The sequence below is a fragment of the Ixodes scapularis genome, unplaced genomic scaffold (assembly GCF_016920785.2).
Source record: "Ixodes scapularis isolate PalLabHiFi unplaced genomic scaffold, ASM1692078v2 PGA_scaffold0__279_contigs__length_252992795, whole genome shotgun sequence".
Lineage (NCBI taxonomy): Eukaryota > Metazoa > Arthropoda > Arachnida > Ixodida > Ixodidae > Ixodes > Ixodes scapularis.
Genome location: NW_024609835.1, coordinates 135998126 through 136012391, shown reverse-complemented (window position 1 = coordinate 136012391; position 14266 = coordinate 135998126). Strand labels below are relative to the sequence as shown.

Genomic DNA, 14266 nt, shown 5'->3' with positions numbered 1-14266 from the left:
CAACCTCGGCAGCGCACGGTATTTCACAACCCTGGACGCTAGCCGAGGCTACCTCCAAGTTTAAATGGAGGCAGGTGACGAGGCAAAAACAGCCTTTGTGTGTCACCGCGGGCTTTTCGAATTCACAAGAATGCCCTTTGGTCTGTGTGGAGCGCCAATGACTTTTCAACGCTTGATTGACCGAGTACTGGGAGAAGCCAAATGGAAACATGCAATAGCCTACCTCGACGACATTGTCGTGTACTCCAACACCTTCGAAGATCATCTACGAGATCTGAAGGATGTTTTCGACAGGCTAAAGGCTGCGGGTATCACTTTAAACCCAGAAAAAGCCCAAATAGCCGAAACCCGAATCAACTTGCTTGGGTTCACGCTCGATTGCGGGCGCATCACGCCAAACCCCCAGAAGCTAAAGGCTATCGGGGAGTTTCCGGCGCCGGCGGACGTAAACTCGCTCCGTCGCTATCTGGGAATGGTAAACTTTTACCACCAATTCATCCCGAACTGCGCATCACTCCAAGCGCCACAACACGGCTACTGAGAAAGACCGTGAGATGGAGTTGGGGCCCCGAGCAGGAGGCGGCATTCCGCTGCACCTCTAAAGCGCTCGCGGACACAGCTGAACTAAAGCTGCCCGACTTGAACAAGCCTTTCGTGATCCAAACGGACGCGAGCAAACTGGGCTTGGGAGCGGTCCTGCTCCAAGAGCACGAGGGAGTGCTTGGTCCGGTAGCTTTTGCTAGCCGCTCGCTGACAGCCGCTGAGGTGAACTACAGCACATGTGAACAAGAGTGCTTGGCTATTGTATTTGCCCTAAAGCGATTCGACATTTATGTCGACGCGACCACGTTCACGATTGAAACAGATCAGCAGAGCCTAATATGGCTGTCCAGACTTCGCGAAACCGCAGGGCGGTTAGTGAGATGGGTCTTGCTACTGCAGAAATACGACTGTGTCGTGCGGTACAGGAAAGGCAGCACAAACGTGGTGGCGGACGCTCTGTCGCGAGCCCCCGTAGACTGCGCAAATCTTTCCGCGAGGACCCAGGCCGAGCCAATGGCAAACTCCAAGCAACGCGAAAAGAAAATCAGTTCAAAATGGAGGCAACACCACTGACCTTCTCGGACGAAAACGTGAACCACATAGACGCAGTGGGTGTCGTGTTCAGCAAAGAACAGCTACTGAAAGCTCAGCAGAATGATCCGTTTTGTCGAAAGGTGATCGACGGACTCTCGAGTGAGTCAGACTCTGTGGAGTCGGGCGGCGCCCGCCGGGCGTACGACCGCTGGTATTGGAGTAAACGCCGAGTGTCGGGATGTATCTGGTACTGGTACTGACACGCTGGATCAATATCTGCTGAACGCCGACGGGCTCCTGCTGAAGTATATCCCATCTGAGAAGGACACAGATAATGTGTTCAAGGTGGTAGTGCCAAAAAGTCTGAGGCGCGCAGTGATGCGTTACTATCACGACTCGCACTTGGCCGGACACGCGAGCGGCTCCAAGACTTACACAAAGTTACGCCACATCGTAACCTGGCCGGGCATGAAAAGGGACGTATTCCGCTACAGCCGCACGTGCCACACTCGCCGAAGCTTCAAACCAAGAGGCGGCAAACCTCCGGGTCTAATGCAGCCGATCCACAACCAAGAACCATGGTCTTTGGCGGCTTGCGAGGTGGTCGGGCCTTTACCAAGGAGCCCCAAAGGACACCAGTATCTATTGGTTGTCACTGACCACTTCAGCAAATGGGTGGAACTTTTCCCACTACGAAAGCTGACGGCCCGAGCAATCACTGAAAAGCACATGGAGGTGTTCACCCGATTCGGGTTCGCTGAAGCACTTCTAACAGATAGAGCAAGCTACTTCGTCAAGAAGGTATTTGTGGACGCTTGCAAAACGCTGGGCATCAAGCACAGAACAACCACACCCTACCACCCACAGGCGAACATCACGGAGCGATGTAACAGAAACATCAAACCCCAGCTGGCAGCATTTGCCGAAAAGCACCGCGACTGGGACGCATACATTCCTGAGATTGGGTTCGCACTCCGTTCCACTGTCAATCGTTCGACAGGCTTCACCCCCGCCTTCCTCACATTTGGGAGAGAATTGCCGAATCTAATAGACCGCGTCCTGGGTGCAAACGCTGGGGTGAGCGACGCACAGTCGAAACAGACTGAACGTGTGCGTACGCTACAAACCCGGATGCCGAAAGCTTTCTCGGAGGCCCGTCACAATCTCGGGGTAGCACGAGCTAAACAAAAAGCTCAGTGCGACCGCTCTCGCCGGGATCTCCACTACAAAGTAGGCGATCTCGTGCTCAAACGAAACCATGTTCTGAGCGACGCCAGCAAAGGCTTTTCTCCTCCGCTGGCACCAAAGTGGTTGGGCCCGTACCGAGTGCACGAAGTATTTTCACCACTCGTGTACAAGCTGACTGAGAAGGGTTCAAAAAAAGTCAGCGGGCCTGTGCATGTCTGCGATCTCAAACCCTACAACGAAAGGGAAGAAGGGGACGAACAAACGCAGCCCCCGCAGCAATATGCACGCAAAACGCGAGAGAACGCCGACGATGAACAACGCTACAATCTGCGAACTCGGAAAAACTAATATCGGAAGTTTTCGTAGAGGCGGCCCCAGTAAGTGGCGAAATGTCACATTAAGGGAAGTGCAAAGCACAATGCACCTGCTGCCTTCGCAAACGCGCCAGACATCATTGTTTTACTGGCAAGCAGTGACCTACATGAAAGGTCACCTCAGCGTTCGCTCCCGGATGAATCCGTAGGGGAATCCCCCGAACTACGGCATCCGAGGGAAAGGGTAGGCATAACGGCCATTGGTCAGCCACCTACGCTCACGTGTACACACGTCACCGCAAAAGCGCGGTGCGAGCGTCGTCACAAGCGGTCGGAGACCAAGTGGTCAATCGCCCGCAGCACGTCCCCGCATCCACGAAGAGGATCCCCAGTCAGCACGGGGCTTCGCGCCGTTCGGGAGCTGCTGTTTCCTGGCGACGGCAGTTCACCGGCGTCCATGGACCAGAGCTGCGCGTGAGTCGTCAGGCAGCCCCGCTACCCCTGCCGGCCACGGGCCGAATCAGCAACCTGCCGTTGTCGTGCGCCGCCGGAATCGACATCCAGTCAGGGGACTGTTGAATTTTTATCCGCGACCACGGGACCCGCGCGGTGGTCGGCCGGCTCACCGACCAGTGACCAGCTGTTCCCGTTTGTCCCGTGACACGTCCCAAGGGCCCCGCGAAGCACTTCCACCGGAGACTCCACCTTGGTGAGCGAGTGACTGCGTCGTTGGGAACGTCACTGAAGACGTCGAACTATTTGTTACCCCATGCATGTGGGAGCCGGCACCGCCGCGTTGTTTTTGTTTTGTTTTGTTTTCGAGAGGCGGTAGGTTAATTTTTATTTTTATTAAACCTACCTCAGCCTTAAGGAGTGGGGAGTGTGGGAACCACGTGTTCCCCGCATCCCTATCTAGGTCTAGCTCAGGCATGCCGTGGGGCGTCGCCACGGGGGGGCGCGTCCCGGATGCGAGGGCGAAGCCGTATTCCCTGTTGGACGGATTTCCCTCGCCCTTCTCGGGTGATTTGCCTAAGGCACACCCCTCGGGATCATGACTTGGACGCGTCCGCCCCTCCGGGGCGCCACCTACATCCGACCCACCCCAGGCGCGTCCATTCCCGCAGGCTATATACACCAACTCAACTCTCCTACGTCACGCCGCGGTGGTGGCGCGCCGGACGCACTTCCGGTCTGGGGCGGTGGGCAGAAGTCGCCGTGCCAGACATGCATTCCTGTGTTCCTTTGGAAGAAACGAGACAAAAAACCTGCCTTCTCGTCAAAATGCTGCGATGGGGGCTTTACAAAGAGAGTCTGGGAAGGTTTGAAGATCGGTTTTCATGTGTTTTTGCACCCTCCGTTCGTCCGAGAACGTCGATAGCAGCCGTGAAAAAGGGCAAACCTGACGCTGTCGAACTATGATTGCGTTTGCGGGCCACAATTTGTAGTCGCCAGATGTATTTGCTTTGTTCCAATATGACCGAGATAAAACCCCCAAGTTGTCCGGACCACCCACGGATTCAGTGCGTCTTCAAATTCACACGGCCGCCTGATCGTTCGAACTTTCGTCTGCTCTCTTAAAGTTGTCTGTTTTTTGTCGTCTGCTCGTTCAAACAAAAGCGGCCCGTAGACCAAACTTTGACCCGGTGATTGCAATAAGAAGTAATTGCAGACCTCAAAAGACTTAAGTAGGCTCGATGTAAGCAGTAGATACAAGATGTTGATCATTGGTACCGGTGGCCATCACCTACTTGTTACGCTTTGTCTGTTCCCGCTTCCGATTTTCAGTATCGACGTCGATCATCGCCGCTACCTTCTACACTTTTGCAGCACGAGGGTCGTCGCGACCGAAAATAGCTAGAAGAGTCTCATCATGGTTTTGTACGTCCATTCTGTGGCGGTCATGCAAATACATCGCCGCACGTCAAATTATTTATGCAAAGTTTAGCAGCGTAACGAGCCTTGATGATTTCGCTCAGGCGATTAAAGTGGTAAGACATTGCGATGAGGACGTAGAATCGACAACTCCAACGCGAAAAAGAGTATGCAGACTCACACAGACGCCGACAACGTGACATTCGAATGGTTTGTTGACGCGGGACGCGGTGCGTCTTGCCCGTACTCCATTGCGCGTGCGTTCCAACTGTCGTCTGCTCTTTCAAACTTGGCTGCTTTTTGTCGTCAGTTCGTTCAAACGACAGCGGCTCGTAAACCAAACATTGACCCGGTAATTGCGATAAGAACTAAGTGCAGGCCTCAAAACACTTTTGAAGGTTGGTTGGGGTAAGTCGGCTAAGTGTAAACAGATACAAGGAGTTGTTGATCATTGTTACCAGTGGCCATCACCGACTTGTAATGCCCGATTCTACTTGAGGTTTTCAGTATCGATGTCCACCATCTCAGCTACGGTCCACGCTTTTGCAGTCCGAGCGACGTCGCGACTGAAAATAGCGAGCAGAATCTCGACGTGGGAGTCAGGCTTTAGCGCCCATTCTGCGGCGTCCACGTGAAATGAATCGCCGCAAGTCACATTATTCACGCAAAGTTTTGCCTCGATAGTTTTGCTGAAGCCGCTCAAGTAGTCAGACATTGTTAGGAGGACGTAGAATCAACAATTCCAACGCGAAAAAGAGCACGGGGACTCCCACCGACGCCGACAACAACGCAATTCAATGGTTTGTTTAGGGGCGACGGCGGGCTTCTTGCCCACCATCCACGGCGCATGCGCGGCGCCGGTGACGTCCGCTAGGGGCGCTCCGGTTTGTTTGTAAACATGAGTTGGTGTATAAGACGGCTGTAATCCAAGGGGAGGAACTCTCTCTGGGGAGGCTCTGCTCGACGGAGCCTTCATATCCTTATCTGATCCTCCCCCTCCGTGATACTGTCAATAGCGGCAGCGCGGACTCCGACTGGCGATCCTGTCAAAAGAGACAGCGCCGTCATCTCCACCATTGTTGGCCCTCGGGCAAGCCTGTTGCATCGAAGTCAAATACACACGTCTTTATCCGGACCCAAGGAACCTTCTGTGGTTCTAAGTGGTACCCCCATAAAAGGGGAACCCCAGATCTAGATGGGGCCGAGGATCTCCTCTTTTAGCTGCATCATGTCGTCCTGGGTCGACAAGTGCTCTCTAAAACCAAACATGGTGTGCCGGAACACGCCCGTTTCCTCCATTTGCGGCTGCAGCCGTTTGAGGACGACCTGTTCCATCAGCTTTCCCATGCAGGACGTGAGGGCGATTGGTCGCAGGTTGTCGAGGCAGAGCTCCTTCCCAGGTTTGTGGATGAGGATAATTTCCGAGTGTTTCCACTCCTTGGCGAACTCGCCGTTTTCCCATACCTGGTTGATATGGTTCAAGATGTTCTGAACCGAGCCCGCGTCTAGGTTACGGAGCAGCGTGTTTTGGACACGGTCCTCGCCAGGTGCCGTATTACGGGCCAGGCCTTGGAGCGCGCTCCATACCTCTGAAGCTGAAGGGGACGTCGAGTTCGGGGTTCGGCTCGCCTTCGTAGTCGTGATACCCCTCGTCCGGGGACGAGCCAATATACCGTAGTTTGAGCTGTTCGAGGAGTTCCAGGTTGGTGCCGGGGAAGTCGCGCTCAATTTTCTGGAGGCTCTGGCTGGTATTGCCTTTACTTTTGCTAGGGCCCAGGAGGTGCCGCAAGAACTGCCACACGTCCTTGGTCCCCAGTTATCCCTGGAGATCGGTGAACTTCTTGTTCCAGTTTGAACGCGCCAGTTGGGTTGCGTACTCGAGCGCTTCCACTGTGATTGCCGCGATCTGTTTCTTGAGCTGGCGGTTTAGCTTCAGGCGCTTCCAGCACTTGATTAGACCGTTCCTCGCCTCCCGCAAGTGGAGCAGGTACCTGTCCACCTCGGGGGTCTCTGTGGTCAGGTTGATCGTTTCCGTATAGGTGTTCTTGTTACAAACCAGGCGCTCAATCCCGCTGGCAAGGGAAGCATCATCGTGCTCTCGCTTGCTGTGTGTGGCCGTGCGTGCTGCGCGAAACCTGTCCCAGTCTGTCAGGACTTGTTTTCCGGTGGAACTTTTTCCCTGGCGAGACGGCGATGTTCACTTAGGCTATGGCATGGTCGCTTCCCAGGTTCACCTCGAGGTTTGACCATTCCGACCACCGTCCGCATCTCCTCAGCGCGAGGTTCGAGTACGTGTCGCGGGTAACACTGTTGCCCGTTCTTGTGGGCTGCTCCGGGTCGGTCAAAACGGAGAGGCTTTCTTGGCAGGTGGAGTGGTAAAGTCGGGTGCTTTTGGGCAAGGAGCGAGTGTACCCCCAGGCCGAGCGCGGCGCGTTAAAGTCGCCTACTATGAGGAGATGGTTCTGTGCAAGCTTATGCACGCGCGCAAACAGTTTGCTAAAATCCTTGTACCTGTTGCGTGGCGGCCTGTATACGTTGCACTCTCAGGAAAAGAGTGTAAAAGGGTGTATCGTTACACCCTTTGTCCCATGTAATGCACCCCAAAACTTCGATTCGACGTACAGCGCTCTACAGTCGAACAGACGGCCCGAAATTTTACGAGGGGCTTGATTGCCGTGTGGTACAACGTATTAAAATAGCTAATGTACGTTTTACTAAAAAAAAAATAATCGGGGTTTTCTTGGTCCTACTGTAAAAACTCGGTGTTTTCTTTATGAGGTCTTTGATACGTACTCTAGCTCTTTAAAAAGTTATATTGCACCGTCATGAAGCCCCTCCTAAACTTTGTGGCCGTCTGTTCGACTATAGGGCTCTGTACGTCGAAATGAAGTTTTGAAGAGTATTATTTGGGACAAAGGGTGTAACTACACCCTTTTACGCCCTTTTTTCTTGAGAGTGTGGTAATAAAGAACGAGGGCCAGTAGCGCTTCTCGGGCATGATTTTTATAAGCACGTGGTCTATGCTCTCGTCGTTGAGTTCGTGCATGCGTGCATTTACGTGGCTGGCTGGTAGGACTGCCACGCGTTGGCATATGCGGGGGACCAGCGCCTTGTAGCCCGAAAGTGAGGGTGTCTCGGTTACAGTTTCCTGGAGTGCTATTGTGTCGGGAGTTTTGTCGAGTCCGGCAATACTGCGCTACGGCCCCACGTTTGTTGCAATACCCTCGGCAGCTCCACTGCCAGACTCTAGTTATGGCTGCCCGGCGTTCGTCTGCCATAAGCAGGCTCTGCCACTTCTTCTGAAGGTGTCTGCCCGACCGGGCTTGTCTGCTTTGGTAGCTCTTGCGGACACCACCAAGGTTGTTCTGGTGGTAAAACCCTTAGTTTGAGTTGAAGATGACCCTAGCATCCCCCAAGGAGAGGGAGCACTGCTTGGATTATGGTAGTCAGTGTCTTTGCCCAGGTTATTCGATGCTTTTAAGTAGGCTGAGATTGATCTTGACTGCGGCCTTAACAAACAAACATCCATTCGGGTGGACTGTCTCCAAAGGAAGTTATTGGTTTCGCATTTGTGTTCATAGGGCAGGGTTGCGGCCGAGCGATGGGTGCAGAAAAGGTCTGGGATGCCTGAAGTGTTGATGCAGCCGGCATATTGTTTTTTTATTTGTCGTGTGGACTTGAACCCTGGCAATCTTTTTGAGTTGCGTGACTTTTAGGCTTTGTTTGTGTGACGACCGTCATGTATAGCGATGATGTAGTCACATCTTTTGAAGTTTCTTCCAGGCAGGGATGGGCACATTACATGCAAATATGTATTGAAGTACAAATACAAAATACTCCGTCAAAAATGTATTTAATTACAAATATAATTACATTTCCAAAAAAGAATTTAAGTACAAGATACAGACGACCAAGACGCGCAGCACTAGCTAGAGAATTTTTTTATTGTTGCAACTCGCGCCAGTTACGAAAATCTGGACGACCCGCGCATTTAGAATGTCCAATAAGGCAAAAATATGGATGGAAATCAGGCTGGAAAGCATCACAAGTTGTCACAGGCACATATATATCCAGTCTGCCTTTGAACGTCGATTTCGTCACTATTCTTGCCCTGGACTAGCACCGTAATCACAAAGTCACCAAACGCTTGTGCTTGATTGAGAGACACTGTATTCGGTGCAGAACGTAGTTTTCTTCTTGCTCTGGACAGTGCCTTTAAAATAAAGCCGGAGGAGAAAAAGAAAAAAAGCCTCATGGCCGAATAAAGGATGAAGACTATATTTAACAACCACATGCATAAAACAAGACTTGTAACTTTGGCCATAACATTTATTTAACGTAATAGAGGCAAGTGCCGCGGGCGCCTGGCGTGCCCGGGCGCCCGCGGTGAGCGAGACGCGAAGCGCCGCAGGACTGGTGTATGAAGAGATGAAGAGTTTCTTGGTTTGTTGTAGCCTTTGGCGTTGAGATGAAGAAAGAGCAGCTTTAGACACGTCTAAGGATGAGCAAAATGAGTCGTAACAATAAGTTTGAGGGATGTATTTTTGCCCGCACAATTGTATTTAATTGCAATTGTATTTGACATACCCACGTTTTAGTATTTAAATCACACGTCAAATACATTACCCAACTTGTAATTAAATACAAATGCAAAATACACAAAGTATTTGAAACACGTATTTCAAATACTTGCATTTGAAATATTGCCCATCCCTGCTTCCATGTCTTGCTCTCCTGAGTTCTTGAGTTCAGTGACAGTCGGTTCTTTCGCGACATAGCTGCCTGCTCGAGTAGATTCCATCTCCGGGAAGTGCTTTTCGTACTCCAAGGCGACATGAGAGCCCACCGAGTTGGATTTTGAGTACGCCTGGATCTTCCCTAGTTTCTTTCGCTTCAAGCAGAAGCGTGCTGTAGCTTCGTGTTCTTGGCCGCAGTTAACGCAGTTCGCAGGCATTTATTGACATGTGATGTCCGTTGATTCATGTGGTTTTGCACTATGTTCACACTTTTTGGGGCGTTTGCAGGCCACTCGCTTGTGTCCGAATCCAAAGCAGTTAAGGCACTGGATGGACCTTTCTTGAAAGGGATGGACGGGATGACGTAGATGACCCAGAAGAACATGGGTTGGCAGAATCTCGCCCGGAAAGGTGACTTTGACTGTGCTAGACTTCCCTAGGCGTCGGACGACACCAACATTAATATTGGACCTGAGATGCGAGGCGATCTCATTAGAAAGCTCTTTGTCGACGCCCTGAATTATTCCATTCACCGTTGTTCCGGGCAGTGGAGAGCATGACATGACCGGAATTTCACAGAGAGCCTTCAAGTTGAGCAATGTTTTTGTAGCTTCACAATTTCAGGTATCAACTACGATGACATTCAATCTGCTGTTAAAACGAACCTGGTGAATGCGCTCAGGACAGGAGTTTGCTAGAGCTCTTAAGAGCTTCATGCTTCTGACGGATGTTATTAGCGTCTCACTATCCGCAGGGGCGAACACAACAGTGAGCCCTTCTTCGATGGCTTTTGATTGGATTATTGTCTCCGAGCTGGAGTTGGAGTTGTTACGCCGAGTTGTCGTTCGTGATCTAACTTCTTGATACGGACCTCCGGTATCGTCGTCTTGTTCCATATAGTTGATGTCTGTAGTCGACAATGCAATAGAACCATCGGAACAAATAGAGTGCTCATCATCTGGTTGCGACGTTACGGGTGCTTCGTTCCTTTGACGTTGCTCAGGAGTTATGCTCAGTGCTGTATTAGCAGCGTCAGGGACGCCCGCTTGGGCCGCTTCCATGTTCGTCCACATGAAACGACAGCAGCGGCAAAGGCTGCAGTTTTTTCTAAAAGAGAACTTGGCGGTCTGCTTGATTGCTTTGTCAGGCACACTGAGTTTAAAAATACTGCCCGTTAATATTTGATCAAGATTTTCGCAATAGAAGGTAAAAATACAAAAAGTTACCAGGAATGAAAGATCTGACGTCTTTTGGTTAGAGCATTTCGTCGTCGTCCTTTCCTAGGATGGAGGGACTTGACTAACTCCTGGTGAGCTGAGTTGGTAGAGCGCTCCAGTGGAAATGAAGAGGTCTCTAGTTCGATACCGCGACCAGGCGGATTTTTTCGGTTGCGCACCAGTCACCTGGCTGTGTTCGTAGGTTTGTGTATGTCTATTGTCCCCCTGGTTCCGCTTCTACAGGGATTATTTTCGCTAATCGCTCTCCGTTGCCACGGCAATCGCCATTTCGGTCCATTCAAATCTTTGAAGCTTGGAGAGGGTCGTCCTAATCCAATCGCACCACGGTCACCATGGAGCATCATCGTACGAAGGCGTTCCTCGCCAGTATAAGCGTCTTTGGCACTGTTAATGAAATCAACTTCTCAATCATGCCAATCTCTTACATTTATATTGTTCTTCTCGTGTATTTCAAGGCCAAGAAGTATTTTTTAGTGGCACCGCCACCAGATGTGGCGTCGCTACTTGGAGTCATTGAAAACAAATTTTTTCTGCTTGAAATACCCAAGGAACAATATTCTTTTGTAAGATATCTTTGGAGAGAGGCATGATCGATAAGGTGCATTGCTTGCAGAGTGCCAAAGTCGCAAATATCGGCGAAGAACGCTTTCAGTGCGATGCTCCCAAGCTGCAGGGCGATACTTGGCGAGTCTCGAGGAAATAGGGAGTTATCTTTGACCGCGTTTCCCCCTCCGCTAAGGCCTGCACAACGAAGAAATCGTTACTGCGCCTGTGCACTGATGGCCTTGACTGTAAAGTTTCAGGTTTCCTAGCGAATTACGGAGAGCGTTGCGGAACCGCGAAAACTATCTACGAAAACTCTATAATGTCGGCCGAAAACCGGCTCCAGTATCGGCCGAATGTGCAGTTTCTCACCACGCCCCGACATCCGGCAGGTATTGGCATGCTGCCGTTTCTCCACCGGTCTAGTTTCGGCGGAACATCGTGCGAGTACTGCTCAGATTGGACTGATGGCCAGGGATCGACCAGATATTGCATATGCATCTGCTCATCATCGTTCGTACGTTGCCTGTGCGCTCGCTTTGTATCGCTAATATCGGTCGTATTTGCTGGCACGTTAATAGACCTTTCCCCAAATTATTCAAGCATCAAAGAGAATGTTGGGAACGTAGGACACGCGCTGCACGTGTTCGTCTTCCCTATAGAAAAGCTTCGAAGTCAATAACAGGAAAAGAGCGTCAGTGGAAAGCGCGTGCGGAAAGTCATTCATTTTAGACTTTTGCATTTGAACTTATAGATCTGAAGACACCAGCACGCGCAGCGCGTGTAACATACGTTCCCAGTATTTCTTTTGATGCTTGGGTAATTCGGCGAAAGGTCTATTGGAGATAGGGGGCGCACCTTGCGCGCAAACACGGACAAACGAGATTGTTTTCGATCTCTCCCACAAGTTTATTAAACCATTACCATTACACACACCTTGGTCTTTATTAATTAGAATTACAGTGTTTTCATTCCAAGCAAAATTCATCAAATAAACACAAAGGACCGTGGAGATTAGAGACCTTAAGTAGATCGTTCCGATGACTCCGATAACGATTCCTGATACTCCGCCGCCGCCTTTGCGGATCCATTGTATTGTTTTTGGGTCGGGAATATCGAAGGTATTGGAACGATCTACTAAGCCTATCTATAAATGGTATTTGGACCACTCCCGGCCTCCATGACAGGAAGCCGAAAACACTCCCGGTTCAGTTTTGTTTTCATGCTTTTAAAGGGCAACATCACTTCACAGCTACGTTTCGTGTGTTCCGCAATTAAATCGGTCTTCTGTCATGTTTTCCGCATCCACTGGCTTCTTCAAGGGCTGCCTTCATGATATAAAAGATGCAGCGAGCCGCGGCCGCCGAGCGCGAACAGTCTCTGTAACGCGTGCGTCCATTAAATCTGACTCTTTCGGACAGCGAAGATAATTGATCACGCAAAACACGCTTGGATTCTGATGCCAATAAAGATTGATTGAAAGGTTGAATAATAATCGCCAAAATATAACTTTTTTATTTTAGCAATGTAGGTTTTTATAACACAGAACTCGCATACACAGTTCTGTGTATGCGAGATTATGAACAGACGGTTTACATGAGTCTCCTGAACAAACGCGACAAAAACCCACAGAAAAAAAAAAAAAAAAAGAAACGTAAATTTTGGGAGCTTGTGTTGGCGGCGGAATTCAGAATGGGAGGGATTTTTAACGTATGAAACCGGACCTGGGGTTCGGTTTGACGTCAATTTCAGACACGTCAATTTCGAAGTTCGTTGGAAAGCCAGATTTTTTTTTCTTTTCGGCATGCGCGGCTTTCACTTGCTTTCTGCTATTGTTAGTTGCAATGTGGTCTGCATCGTATTTTTTAGCAAACGCAAGCAGGTCATAATTACGGTTTTACGCATTACCGAAGCTGCTCAGAAAAAGTCTAAAACTTTCGCCATTTACTAGTGTAACCTCCAATAGACCTTTTCTACGTGAGCCCCGCAAACCTGAATCACGAAACTCCCGGTATGCGGGAAAACACAGTTTTTTGTTTTTTTTCCTTTTGGCACACCACTGGGAGAAGCTCACATTTTAATCGCGACTCTCTTCATTCTTGTTTTTCCGTTTCTATATTATTTTATTTGTTCCGGCTTTTCCTTGCTTATTTTCTTGTCTCGCATACCGGACTTGTCGATTGCGTAGCTGGAAACATGGGTAAGAGCCCTCTAATAGTTCTTATCCCTGACACCCCGGCCAAGGTGATTCGTAGTTAAAAGAACCATGAAGGCAATTTAATTTTTTTTTTTTTAAAAAGGTGTTTTCGGAAGCATTGGGGTCCTGGCATACCACACAATTTTTCTAGAACGTTGTGACTCTTATTTCTGTACCTGCAAATAAATTTGCGAAACTGAAACAAACATTCAGATTTCTTCCCTCTTTCGGCTCTGGAAAGAGAATTGACGCCAGGGAGCACTGTCGGCATCGGTATGATTTAGTGCACACTCAGTGTGGTTCCCGTGGTTCGCTCTAGTGCACGGCGATCTGTGAAGAAAACCTGGAAGAAATGGACGACAACGCCGCGCACGCAAACGAGTTTGAGCTCCCGTTCAACGACCTCACGCCGACTGAACGGGAGATGATGCTAAGGACGCAGAACTCTGGATTGGCGCTTTACGATTTCGCCCCAGACCTACCACCAACTCCTCAGTCGCCGCCTCCCCCCCAGAGCGACTCCCCGCCCCACTAGGAGACCTGGACCAGGGTTTCCTGAATACAAATAAAGTTCATTTTCTCTCTCTCCCCGCCCCACTTTTACCCAGACTCCGGCTGACGTGAAGGTGCTGCTCAAAGTCTTCTGGTCGGAAATGCAACGAACAAATCCTGACACCGCTGTCCAAAGCTCTACGCAAGACGGCGGCGCGCAACCAAATGCTGTGCATTGCTGCATCGGTCGGCAGTTTATGCAAACTAACGTCGCCCGATCTACCGCACGTCTTTAGCCGACCATTCGCGCAACCTACTACTGCACATAAACGCGGCATGATTGGTGAGGCACCAGTTCGCAAAGCGAACACGAGACGACGCACGAAACCAAAACCAAAAGTCCGCCGCCCCCGGCGAACACTGTACCCGGCGCTCGTACCTCTTTTTCTTTCTTTTTTGTCCATGGTTGCTCGATGCTTGTTGCGCGCCCGAGGGATGCGGGATGCGTTCAACCAGTGACAAACGGAGGGATCGCTTCAGATTATGCTTTTATACACGGTATGAAGCCTATTAATTCCCAACTACAACTTCAAAAGATTATCCAACGTT

The 14266-nt window shown here is 50.4% G+C and overlaps 1 pseudogene; it reads right to left on the bottom strand.

The window, feature by feature from the left end:
• Window positions 1-7853: 7853 nt before the first annotated feature.
• Window positions 7854-10248, bottom strand: LOC120838095 (annotated as a pseudogene).
• Between the last annotated feature and the right edge of the window lie 4018 nt (window positions 10249-14266).